The sequence below is a fragment of the Bos mutus genome, chromosome 15, assembly GCF_027580195.1.
Source record: "Bos mutus isolate GX-2022 chromosome 15, NWIPB_WYAK_1.1, whole genome shotgun sequence".
Lineage (NCBI taxonomy): Eukaryota > Metazoa > Chordata > Mammalia > Artiodactyla > Bovidae > Bos > Bos mutus.
In genome coordinates, this window is record NC_091631.1 from 43,817,996 (window position 1) to 43,831,664 (window position 13,669).

The window sequence follows — 13,669 nt, forward strand, 5'->3', positions numbered from 1 at the left end:
ATACCCTTTACCTCAGTCAAACTGGATTTCTCATTATTCCCTATCCCATACTTCCCTGTTTCCTTCCATCTCTCCCCTACCCATGTTTGTGCCAGTTCTCTCACTAACAAGATGCACCTGTCTCTTCATCCCCTATTCCACTGATAAAATTCAATTCAGCGTTCAAAGACTATCAGAAAGTCTGCTTCCTAAGTTAAGGTCCTTTTTCTTAAAGGGATTATCTTCAATTCTTTCAAACTCCCTAGAGGACAATTTTTTTTTATTAAGGCATAAAGAATAACATATCTCCTCTGTTTGTCTTCTCTGCAATAATCAGTGCAACTTACTTAACATTTATTAATTCCTTTGAGCCACACACCGATTTAGACACAGGGACACAAAAAAAGAATAAGAACGTTCAATAATTATGTCTAGATTCTAAGGTTCTTGATAGCAGAAACTCCATACATTTGCATTTGTTTCCAATGCAGCATCTAATTTTCTGTTTTGAATACACTCAGTACCCAGTATATATTTATGGAGTTGAATTAATTTCCAAGAGAAGCTAAACACTCTCCTTGGAAGAAAATATTTGCTACCAAGAAAAGGATTTACCATAAGTGCAAAACAGATTTGCTGCTGTTCAGTTGCTCAGTTGTGTCTAACTCTTTGCAACCCCATGAACTGCAACACACCAGACTTCCTGTACTTTACTGTCTCCTGGAGTTTTCTCAAACTCATGTCCATTGAGTCCGTGATGCCATCCAACCATCTCATCCTCTGTTGCCCCCTTCTCCTCCTGCCCCTAGTCTTTCCCAGCAACAGGGTCTTTTCCAATGAGTCAGCTCTTCGCATCAGGTGTCCAAAGGACTGGAGCTTCAGCTTCAGCATCAGTCCTTCCAGTGAATATTCAGGGTTGATTTCTTTTAGGATTGACTGGTTTGATCTCCTTTAAAGAGTTTTCAGAGGGCAACTTGGACATCACATTGACCACTGTTATACCATCTAATGTGAAGACTCTAATGGCTCAGATCACTCTTTGCTGCTGCTGAGTCACTTCAGTTGTGTCCGACTCTGTGCGACCCCATAGACAGCAGCCCACCAGGATGCCCCATCCCTGGGATTCTCCAGGCAAGAACACTGGAGTGGGTTGCCATTTCCTTCTCCAATGCATGAAAGTGAAAAGTGAAAGTGAAGTCGCTCAGTCGTGTCCGACTCTTAGCGACCCCATGGACTGCAGCCCACCAGGCTCCTCCGTCCATGGGATTTTCCAGGCAGGAGTACTGGATTTGGGTGCCATTGCCTTCTCCGGATCACTCTTTACTAACAAGATACTTAACTACAAGATGCTAACTTGTAAGTAGGCCAGACTGCTTCAAATGATAGATTCTCAGATGGTCAGAGCTTCCAAGAAGCTTCACATCACAGAAATCTGTTTCTTATACCCTCCTTGGGAATTTATATAGGGCTCTTTAAGTTGACATCAAGATTTAAATACCATTCAATATACCTGGGAGATACATCATTCCTGTTTGAACTAACCACATCTATACAGCCTTAAAAATGTATACTTTCAAGGTTACATAGCATCGCTGAAAGCCTAACTACAATGACACCTTTTACATGAGGTGGAAAGAGATTAGGTGAATCTTGCATTTACTCTCTACATTCTTACATTTCCTCCCATCCTGGAAAACAGATGGAAGGACATAATAAGGCTTTTTAAAAGATGACACTAGGAATAAAAGGAAATGAAATAGTTGATAGTGTCATGCAAATACCAATGTTTAAACAAAAAAAAACTTCTTGACAATGATATTTGTAAAGGAAAAATTCAAGCAATAAAACTGAACTAAGTGGAAAGAGGTCACTGCTGAATGACCAAACCAAGCCCCAGTGCCTGGCACCTGCCAGGATAGGAGCTCCTTGGGTTGGCCTGACTCCTCCCACAAGCTATCTCTAATTAGAGTGACACAAGTCTTCTCAAGTAAAAAAACTCAGCAAGGCATGTAACAATTACTCTAGCACAAGGATCGAAATTAAGGATCAGTCTCAGAAGAGAAAGAAGCGCATTCTCTTTGTATAGGAGGAACAGAAACCAAAAAATCTAGACTATGAAACCTATATTTCTGGAGAGAATTGTTAGCATAGAACAGTTGCGATATTCCAACAGAATGATAAAAAAAATGGGACAGCCTTTTTCATGGCATTCAGTCTCAGGGTAAGATGTAAGAGGTCTCAGAATAAGATGTAAACAGGTTTGAAGTGCTCTAAGAACTTAGGAAAATTTTATCAGTTAAGGATATAATCAAGAATAATATTCCAGATAAAGTAAAACCATGCTGATGTTCTACAGTGGGAAGAGATGTAATCTGAAATCAAATGAACTGTGTTTGAATCCCAGCTCTGCCTTTTTCTGCCTTTCATTCCTTGCATCTTTCCCTTATCTTTTGTTGTTGTCGCTCATTTGCTTATTTATTCAACAAATATCTACTAGGAACTTAGTATGTGTCACACATTGTGCTAGAAACTGAGTGTACAGGTTTGAACAAAATAGTCATGGTATCTGCCCTGACAGGGCTCATAGTTTAGTGAAGAAAACTATAAACATTAATAAACATACAAAAACAAGATAACTACTATGAAGGTAAAAAAATACATCAGAATTTAGAGAAAAGTACCAGGGGTTTGAGGGATTTGTTAAAAGGATTAAAGATAACAGGTAGAAGTGCCTTGCCCAATGCCTAGAAAACACAGGTGTTCAACAACACACAGCTGTTTTTAACCTAGTGAAAGAAAGTGAAAGTGAAGTCGCTCAGTCGGGCTCCCCGTGGACTGTAGCCTACCAGGCTCCTCTCTGTCCATGGGATTCTCAAGGCAAGAATATTGGAGTGGGTTGCCATTTCCTCCTCCCGGGGATCTTCCCAACCCAGGGATCGAACCCAGATCTCCCACTTTGCAGGCAGACACTTTAACCTCTGAGCCACCAGGGAAACTCTACCAAATATAGACACTTGATTCCTTCCCCTTCCTCTCTTGACAGAGAAACTGGGAAATGTTAGAGCACTGGCAGGTGCTGCTGGGGGACGGTGTCAGTCTGCTCACTCCAGACACTACAGACTAATGCACGGCGTGTTACTCTGTCAGTGCTCTCTATAATCATCACTTCGGTCGATCCACAACTTTCTTCCAGGAATATCTGGATTTCATCTCCTGTTTAGTATCCTTGAGATAATTTGTAAATGTTTCCTTTCGGTTGCATGGGATAATTAACCCCCTCTAACCTTAAATCAAACTATTCTCAAGAAACAACCCATAGCAAGAACTGAGACGAATGCATCTTATGTGAAAGACTCGCCAGAAAAACACAACTAAGGACTTCCCTTCAGGTTGTAAGTACACAATTGCACAGAGTATCTCGCTGCAGGAAGACTTTCTGAAAACTTAAAAGTTCTCCTTTTAGACCACGATATTCCTTTATCTTGTTCTTAGTAAGCAAACACTCAACATGCCTTAAAATCTGACAAATTTCACTTCAGGTTTAGTAAACTGCTGAGTCAATAAAAGATTATAATTTCTTTTGAATGATCATCACTTCACAATAGTAAAACTAATTCTAACAGTTCCTCAGTTTCTTTAATTGTATACAATAAATGAGAGTGCTCTTAGTTCATATAAGAAATCCACTGAGGATTCTTTAGTCCTCAATCAAAAAGGTGACCTTGCATACAGCTTAAGGAACACATGTTATGTATTATTTTACAGGTGGGCAAGCAGCATACATACTAATTGAAAAGAAACTATCTCTAATTGAAAGAAAGGATAGAAAGGATGGAGGGAAAGAAAGGAAGAGAGGAAAGGGATGTAGAAGGAGAAAGGAAAGGAAGATGCATCACACTAAAAGTCACTGTATGGAAGTGTGATTTCAAAGAGTTTGCCACTGTCCAAAACTAAAAACATTATATACCATAATTGAAACCTACTTCATGTGATTCTTTGTCCTGGAAGACATAGGGATGCTACTTGGTCATGGTTACCATGAAACCTTTCTAAAGGTCTCCCGTGTAAAATAAGAAGAGTGATACATAAATGGTTATTTTCATATATATCTATAGTAATCTTTACCCAGATAAAGCAAAACTGTTCTCATTGTTTCTGCCTTCTCCCCTCCCCCCGCCCCAGGGAGGTAGCTATTTCCTAAAATTCCTACTGTTGTCCTTAGAATGCACTGAACTGAAATCAATAAAACTGAAATAATTACGGGGGGCAGGGAACTACAGAACCCCTTTTAAATTACTATTGTCAGATCCAAACAAATATTTCTGCATCTTGAAAAATCAGTCCTCAAATCCATTTTATGATTTTATAAAAATCTATTTCAGTCAGTTCCTATTTCACTAATTTCTCTCCTTTTTTCTCTTCTTCTCAATTACTGCAGTAAAATTGGAGGGAAGGGTATTTCTCCCATTTGTTCAACCATATCTTCTCCTCAGAAAGGTCCAGACCCTCAAAGTTTTTTGAAACTCAGCTCTCTAGTTTATACCCACATTTTCCATGCTTTACTTTCTCAGCCTTCCCCCAGATATTGCCTCGCAGCTATCTATTCTGTGACTGCAAGTCCAAGAAAAAATTCTTGTAATTAGTCACAAAATCAACAGCAGCTTCCACACACTGCCACTATGAGGGTCAAAGCCCAGAATCTCCTAAAGTTGTCAACCATTCAATGAGTATGCACTTGATACTTGCTATATCAGGTATCAAATTATGTGCAACAATCTCACCTTAACCCATTATAATTGATGATGCCATATATATGTAATAATTGGAAGAAAAATCACATTCACAAGAGAACAACATCTGTATTTCTTCTATACGACGGTCAGTGAAACTCAGAACACAAGTGGTAATAACTGAAACCAAGTCATAGGCTTGTTACCAGCTGCCATAGCTTTAAGAAAAAATAATCTACAGTCTGACTAATGTAGTCAGTTATAGGGGTACAGACTTGGAGTCCATTGATGCTAATGCTTAATTATCTACCATAGGTGGGTCAAAAAGGTAAAAATAATAATTAAGTGTCCAACATACCATTTTGTTGTATTTGTGCTTTCCAAAGGTATAAAAGAGCCCAAAGGTGAAATAAATATAGAAAATCTGCTTTTATTAATGAATTCATTCACTTAAGCTTATATAAAACTGTGTGAGTTGAAAAGAAAGAGAAAGAACTAACTCCAGTAAGTCTGTATTCAAAGAAAACTCCACCCACATAAACTCTCCATAACAAATCAATTTTTAAATCCTTAGGTTAGTGATCATCTTTTTTCCTCTTGAAAGTACCTGCTAAGCAAATAATAATACAAACAAGAATTTTATCATGTGGATAGACTTTTTGACTGATTAAACATTAAGGGTAAGTCTTTTTTGCCAGTCATTGATGAGAGATAATGCTTAGGAAATTAACCTTTTTACATAATAATTGCCTTGCGTCTTTGAAAAACTCCAGTAAGAAATATGAAGAGAGAGAGGCAGAGAACAGGGCAAAAGGAAAAGAGAGATGAAGGAAGGGAGAAAGAGAATGCAGAAAATGCTTTTATCTTTACTGGAAATATTTCACTCACATTTTAATCTTCGGCACGAGCAAAAATGTGGTGAAATGACAAGCATTTATACCCATACTCCATGATAACATAAAATATGTATTTCAGATAAAACTATGTGCTGAAAGTTATATATAGAGACAAACGTACAACAAAATGCTCTAGATTTTGTTGATTATTCAATCTTTACAAACTGAGTAGTTGCTAAAATATTTCTAAATGCTTGAATAAATCGGTGGTTTTATTTTTTCCTGAATTATAAACATGACAATATTTCTCATCTTAAAGATTATTGTATTACAAAATAATAGCTAGTAGGAATCTGTGCATAATTAGTACTTTTATGGACACTCCCTTGCTTCCCTGTATTTGAGACCACCACTCAGTTCAAATTATGGCTTTATTTCCCCTTCTCCATAATGTACTTAATTCCTTTAAATATTAACAAAGTGTATGCAAGAATACTGGAAGATGATAAAGCCTATCTTCTTGGTTATAAAGTTCAGAAAGCAGCTTTTGGGAGGAATATTCAAATTTATTAGCTGTTCTTAGCAAACTGCCCTCAAGCCCCACATTGTTTCCAATCTCAAGTTAAGAAGAATTTTTCTCCATTGGGCACTGAATCACTTTAATGTTGACTCTTGTGCAGCTCTACTCCACCTTCAAATGTAGCCAGTAAATTCAGCTTTACTACAGTTCTATAAAAATGTGAAAGAACCATAATAGCATCTAAAAAAGAGCTGTTGGCACTATATTAGTTTAGAGCAAACCCTAAACTGAATACTAATGCAAAATTTAATGATAGTTTGCCTAGTTGCCAAAAGAGTTACAATAATTATTTTGCCATAATGTAAAATTATCTTGAAGGCATCTGAGAATATTACTGTGTAAGACACAGAAAAAGTCCCCGAAGTGTCATTGTTCTCATGAGGTCTCTCAATGTAAATAAATCATCGACATATTATCTTCACTGAAACACTGTCCTCTGATTAGAGGATTGCCTTAATGAGTGCAGAAACATTATAAAGAGACCACTCTGCTTCTTTAGTAAGTCAGCTTCCTTGACTGACATCCAGTATGGATCCACCTCACCCCAAATTCCACTTGACAGCAAATATCGTGATTGTGAGGTTCCACTAAAACATTCAAACAGAATCAATACAATTTTACTTCCCTTTTCCCTTATTATCACAACCAAGTTTTTAGAGTTGAAAAGGAAACCAAGATCAAATTTAGATACGTTGTTTGAAATTAGCAAAGATGAAACACTTCAGTGCCAGACAAAAGCCCTGATTTTAAGAGTAGGTTTTTGCCTTCCCTGAAATGCCTAGCTCAGGCAGTGTATTTTTATGACTGCAGATATTGGCATGTTTCACATTTAAGATTATGACACACCAACTTATTTTGAAATTTTTAAAATCCTCCACTGCACATGTTTCCAGAGCTTCATGACTATCACTGATAATTGAGCAATTAACTCGAAATTACCAAATGTGCTGTGATGGCACAATATGTAGTAAGTAACATGGAAAAATAAAGAGCAGAGGAACTTAGTACAGTAAAAAAAATTAATAAAGGGTAAAATAGGCCACAATAATAATAATAATAGTAGTACTGAGTAAGTTTTAATGGTCCCAGGTCTTAGTAGTTTAATGGTGCCAGTAAAATGGTTTAATGAAATAAGTCCAGAGTATTACAAATTTTTAGAGCAGTTTATTCTGGTTATACAAAAAGGAAGTTTCTTTCTAAGTGGTCTTGTGTAATAAATACACAGAGATTCATCCAAAAAGTAAGTGTGGGAGTTTCATTAGACAAAAAGGACAAAACAATGGGGTTAAAAATCCTGACAGGCAGGTTGTTAAGAAACACAAACTTTCAAAAAAACAGATGCAAAGTTTTCCTTTAAGATAGACAAACTAAAACTCTATGGCTAAAGATGATTCAAGAAGTCATCAAGCTATTGTGAACATGTTTACAAATCAAAAATTAAGATACACGGCTTGACATCAAGAGGAAGGATGAAACTCAGCTGTACTAGAAAAATCAGAATGCCTCTTCACTGTTCATCTCATCAGCGTCTCTAAAACTGGGCTCTTCTGGCTAAAACCATAGTATGACCATGAAGAGTAGTTCTTTAGTACTTAAATATAGCCAGTGAAGCAAATTCCATAAACCTAAATCCTACCTTATTTCGGTGGCAGGCCACCTTAAAAGTTTGCAAGAAAAACCAACAATTTAGAGAGTCAGAGAGTGAAAAGAGATTCAAAGTACAGCAAATATAAGGACACTATTTAAAAACCTTTTTTTCTCAAAATTCCATCAATATTGCTCGAAAACACCACTAGGAGATTAAAAATAGACCAGGCTGTCCTTTCAGGTATAAATTAGAAACAGAAAGTGGAGAGAATAGAAAGAGCAAGTATCTAAGGGCACCAGTATATAAAATTTAAAAGCTTAAAATGTAATGGATATACACATTCAAATTAGCAAACTGCTTTCAATTAAAGTAGATTTCTGGCCACAGTTCACAAATGTATAGTAGCTGTATGTATTAATGTAGATACTCCAAATGTCAGTATATCTCTAATTAACATGAGCACACAACTGTGAAACTGAGAAGGCACAATTTTAAATTCCTTACATTCCTGGCATTAATGCTTTCATGGGGCAGCTCCCGTTGTCATGGAAAATGGCATTCAAGCCCTATTTGTGGATTTTCACAGCTCATCTTTTTTATTTACCTGCTCTATGTCAAGATTAGCCTGGAATAATATTTTTAAAGATAATGCACTTAGACCTACTTGTCCTTAAAATCACAGATGTTCTCACTGAAGGAGCTTTGGTCTGGGCTATGCTCAGTTTGAAACAAATTTCTCTCCATTTTAAAATACCACAAAGAGATGATTTCATGATTCTTTTTGTTTGTTTCCTAAAAATCTATGCAATTCAAAAAATTTCAGCTGAAACATAGCATGTGGAGTTTGGAAATAAGGGGATAGGAAAATGCCAGGGAGGAGCAAATGATCCAGGAACATGAGGAAATAAAGTGGTAGATGGCTCTCCACAATCTCCTCCCTGACTTACTCTGCTTAAACTTTTCAAAAATATTTGTACAGCAACCAAGTAGAGACTGAGGTAGTGATCAAACAACAAGAGAAAGAGACCTACAATACTCTCTGAAAGAGGATAGATTGGTGTTATGGAAAAAGCACTAAATTTATACTAAATCCCTCAGTTTGAGTCCTGCTACTTTGCAAAAATAAGGATAATTCCTACTCACCTCAGAGTTTTATGAAATTTGGCCAATTAAATCTCTGCAAAAGCAAGTGTTATACCAAATTAAGATATTGTTGTTATTATTAACTGAAGCATGGAGCTAAGCAATAATCATCTTTTATACTAGACAATAAAATAATTTTGGATCTTGCTATTAGAAACCACGAATAGAGACAAATTTTATAAAAAGGCAATTTGCTAGCAAATTTCTAAAAAGACGTGGGAATCTGAAAAAGCAGTTCTATCTCTGTGTTGCTGTTGATGTTTTTCACCGATCATTAACATGCAAAACAAGGTCTTCTTATACAATGCCGATTTTGGGGAAAGGAAAAAGGTGGCTTTATTTTTAAGAAAGAAAAAAAAAAAACTAGAATAAAATGCTTTCAGTTTCTGAAACGATAACAGTTTTCCTTCACAGTGTTTTCCTGCTCTAACCTAGGTAGTAGATATACGTGGGTAAGATTCTAATCGGTTCTCACACACCTTTGGTGTGGTCTGTTCATTATGGATGTGCAAAACAATATCCCACCTTTCTTATCTCACAGACCACCTTCTGCACACCTTACTAAGAAACCTTCCATGGCCATGAGGTATAACTTTCTGTCTTAGATCATGTAACAAATAAGCAGTTCCAAAATATGGAAATTAAAGTTCCTAAACGAAGCCACTGTCACTGATCCTATTTGCTTGTTTTTAGGGTAAACTAAACAAACGTTTAGCTGCCTCAACATTCAGTGTAAGTGGCAGACAGTTTCTGCAATAATTAAAAGACAATGCAAGCATTCTGGATGCCATGTTAATTTTATTTGACTTATCTTAGTCATGGTATCCTGCTACATTTCTTTAATAAGAAGGTTCCACAGTTGGAAGGGAGATGGCCCATAACAAAGCTTGAGACCAGTGACCAAAGAAACGACAAACGCCATAGCCTAAATTATTGTATAGAAATTCTCAAGTCTGGAAAAAAATTACTTTAGGCATATGTGATTACTATGACTTTTACTTAAATTATTAGACAAAATCTGACTAATCTGACTACAAGTCTTTTGAGTTTTTTTTTTTAAGTTGAACTCCAGAAATAACCATACGAAAACTATACCCACAGTGCCCTTTCTATTTTTAGCCTCTCTCCTTTGTTGTTATCTAGTCACTAAGTCTTTTCATCTCTTTTGCAACCTGTGAACTGTAGCCCACCAGGCTTCTCTGTCCATAGGATTTTCCAGGCAAGAATACTAGAGTGGGTTGCCATTTCCTTATCCAGGCGATCTTCCCAACCCAGGGATCAAACCCAATTCTCCTGCGTTGGCAGGTGAATTCTTTACCACTGAGCCACCAGGAAAGCCCTCTCTCTTTGTTAGGTCACAAGAAAAAAATCTCAGCTAATTGGATCACCTCTGTTCAAAGCTAGTCTATGTATATCTGGTTGGGGGATTGTAGGAGAGGAGAAGCAAAAAAGTCAGGAAATACAGCCTTGAGGTGATGAGAAATGTAAACTTTATTTTAATTAAAGCCATCTTGGTTGAAATCCTGGTAATTATCTTATGTTTGCAGCTTTAAAAAATTAATCATCCTAAAAACTTACTACAAGAAATGACTGAATGATATGAGAAAAGGGAGGTAGGAGGTAAAAGAAAGCATAAAGCAACAATGATGGGATTTGTCAAATTTATTTTGACAAAGTTCAAAATTATTTCCCTCCACTCAGATTTCTAATAGGATAAGCTCAGCTCCTTGGAATCATCCTTTTTCTCAAGAGCCCTTCAAAGATACTTTACATTTCTCCATTTTCTTCACCTCCTAATCCTCACTATGGTACCTTGCAGAAATTGAAAGCTTATATTTAATCCAAATGAACCATGGAGTTTAATATTTTGTGTTTTACATGAGAATTAAGTCTACAAATAATAAAATGTGAATTTATAGTCTCATAAGAACAGCATCTTATTTATTCTTAAAGCATTAAAAATATACAAAATTTATTAAACTATATTAAATATTCACACCTAGTTTTTAAGATGGTTCAAGATACCTGCCCCAAATCAATGCTGCTACTGGAAGAAAAGTAAAACTGATTTCAAAGGAATTTTCACTGCTCTCCACATTAAATACTGAATCACTTAAACTCTAATTTATAATATTACTTTTTTCCAAATACTTTCCTGGAAGTGTACCGCCTAAAGCTCCTTTAGAGGGGTACAAAGAAGTTTCCTCTGTCTTTGTTGTTTCCAAATGTAAAAAAACACCTTATATACCAATGGTTTGCAACAATGTACACATATAAATCCCTGGAGGAGAAAATGACAATCGACTCCAGTATGCTTGCCTGTAAAATCCCATGAACAGAGGAAGCTGGTAGGCTACCATCCATGAGGTAGCAAAAAGTCAGACATGACTGAAGCAACTGAGCACACACACACACACACACAAACACATAAATACATCTGAAACTCAAATTACTTAAATATGATCTTATATACATACGGACATTTTTAATATCTGCCACATACTCTAAAATACATTTATATTAATAAATATATAACAATATAAAATATTTTCATTGACCAAAGTTCATTCAATTTTTGTTTTCTTGAAATTGACCTTCTTTCCTGAGAAAAAGTATCTTTCTTCTTCAAAATACCATTTAAAATATAATAGTATTTTGATGATGGTGAAGAAGGTAGGAGGAATACTTCGATTCTGATATACATTATACATTCACTAAATGAGTCTTTGGTTCCTTAGTACATAATCTCCTCATGTACTGACAACTCTTTGAATTCTGTATCATCTCACATCTTTTCAATGAGTGCAGGCTCGTAGCACTTTTCAAGTCCAGACAACCAGAAGTTATCAGGGTAAATTATTCATGTGTATATAGACTAGCCCCTTTAAGTTAATCCATTCCTACAATTGAGCCCCATCTTCAAATAGTAAGATGCGTATTCTTTCGGTCTATTTTAGTTGGCCCTGCCGTTGTGTTATTTCACTGAAAATCACAAGAAATTGAGGATTTTTTTTTTGTTCCCACCTGATATTCTTCTATACTCCTTTTAAGAAAACACTTTTTAAAAAACTAATAATACTTTAAAAACACTGTAACTGTTTCATTACACAACGAGAAGAGTAATAAGAATAATAAATGAACCAATACTTACAAATACGCACAAAAAAATCAGCCCCAGCACCCAGAAATCACTGGTAAATTGCTTTTGAATTCATGAAAGTGACCTGAAAGTTTAGAAAGAAAACGAAATGAAAAAGGATTAGTAAATTGTATTTACATGCTTTATTAAAGAATACATTCTGGCTACAAATTATACTATTTTTAACTCAGGCAGTTGTCTACTCTAACAATTTTTTCCAAGATAATACCAAAAGAAACAATTATTTCATTCTTCGTCTCTGAAGAATACAATATCTCCATTACCACTTTTAAAATATTGTCAGTAATAAAGTAGGTGTTTAAAAATATGAATAAGTAAAAACAAAAGCAAGAAAAAATTTAAGGTTATACAGGCTTACAAGTTACATTTGAAAACATGATTAATTTAGGTCTACAAGTGAAAATGAATTAGCTTCACAGAAGATAACTTGGATATGTCCAACAGAACATAACTTGTAGGTAGAATAAATAAGAAAAGATGCAGTTTTAGTTCTACCTAAGATGTGGAATCCATTTAGATGCTTAGGCTATATACAAGGCATTCTGTACGAGCCACAATTCAATGCAAAATTCTTTTCCTTGCACACACTTTAGTTCTGGCTGAAGAGGTAACAGATGCAACTCAAACACACAGAGCTAGCCTTGTAAAAAGTTTTAACTAGCACAATGACTCACTTTATGCCTCTAAATATCTATGGTTTCCTCTCTCCAGAACCCCCATGCATTAGAAGGTAGTTTGGTAGTTTATTTTTATTGTTTGGTCTAAATACAGCACATTTTTGGTTCAAGGAAAACAAAGAAACTTTGTTGCAAAAGCTGTATTCTTTCCAAAATGTGAGGATGGCTATGAGTAGTGTTCAACTGAAAATAATAATGGAACTTGGGTTCCTAATTTAGGATAGAAACTTTCCTAGACTCTGGAAATTGGTTTGATTCAATCCACATATTTTAAATTCAGCCAGTAAACATCTAGGTTAGTTAACTAACCTAGATTTAAATCTAGTTAGCTAACTAGGTTTAAATAAAATTCATTTAGAAAAAAAGTAAAGACAAAAATGGATCTCGTTCAACATCATTTATAGGAACTACTACTTCCAACATTGCATTTATACCACAAATGGCCATAATAGATTATTGTTGTTGTTGCTGTTGTTCTTCAGTCACTCAGTCATGTCTGACTCTTTGCAATCCCATGGATTGCAGCATGCCAGGCTTCCCTGTCCTTCACTATCTCCCTGAGTTTGCTCAAACTCATGTCCATTGAGTCGATGATGGGGTCCAACCATCTCATCCTCTGTTGCCCCATTCTCCTCCCACCCTCAGTCATGATAGATTAGGTACTGGGATCTGGAATTAAGTTGAGACATGAAATAAATATACAATTCAGCCCTTCCCCAGCTCCTATAACATGGTTTTGCCTAAGTGATGCATATACTTTATTCAATTTTCTAGTCAGGATTGATAAGTAATAAAGTCCTGGGCATTTAGTTAGCTTTAATATCCATGAGTAAGACATCGATTAGGTTTCCTCACCAGACCTCCTCCTCTAGTAGGAAGTGATGACTCAGGCTTCCCCAATCCAGTTTCACCAGTTTCCAACAACTCATTATTTCTATGGACGCAAGAAGTACAGGAGAGTCTGTCCAGAGGAAGG

At 36.0% G+C, this 13,669-nt stretch overlaps 1 protein-coding gene across 31 annotated transcripts in view; it reads right to left on the reverse strand.

Annotated features, from left to right (window-relative positions):
* Positions 1 to 13,669, reverse strand: part of SOX6 (SRY-box transcription factor 6) — a 719,303-nt gene that overhangs the window by 561,989 nt on the left and 143,645 nt on the right. For 30 of the 31 annotated variants that reach the window (XM_070384013.1, XM_070383997.1, XM_070384007.1 and 27 more), the window contains exon 2: positions 12,008 to 12,080. The gene's annotated coding sequence lies outside the window, so the exon portion shown is untranslated. Of the gene's footprint in view, positions 1 to 8,856; positions 8,891 to 12,007; positions 12,081 to 13,669 lie in introns of all 31 variants that reach the window. The other variant, XM_070384010.1, reaches the window with a different exon arrangement.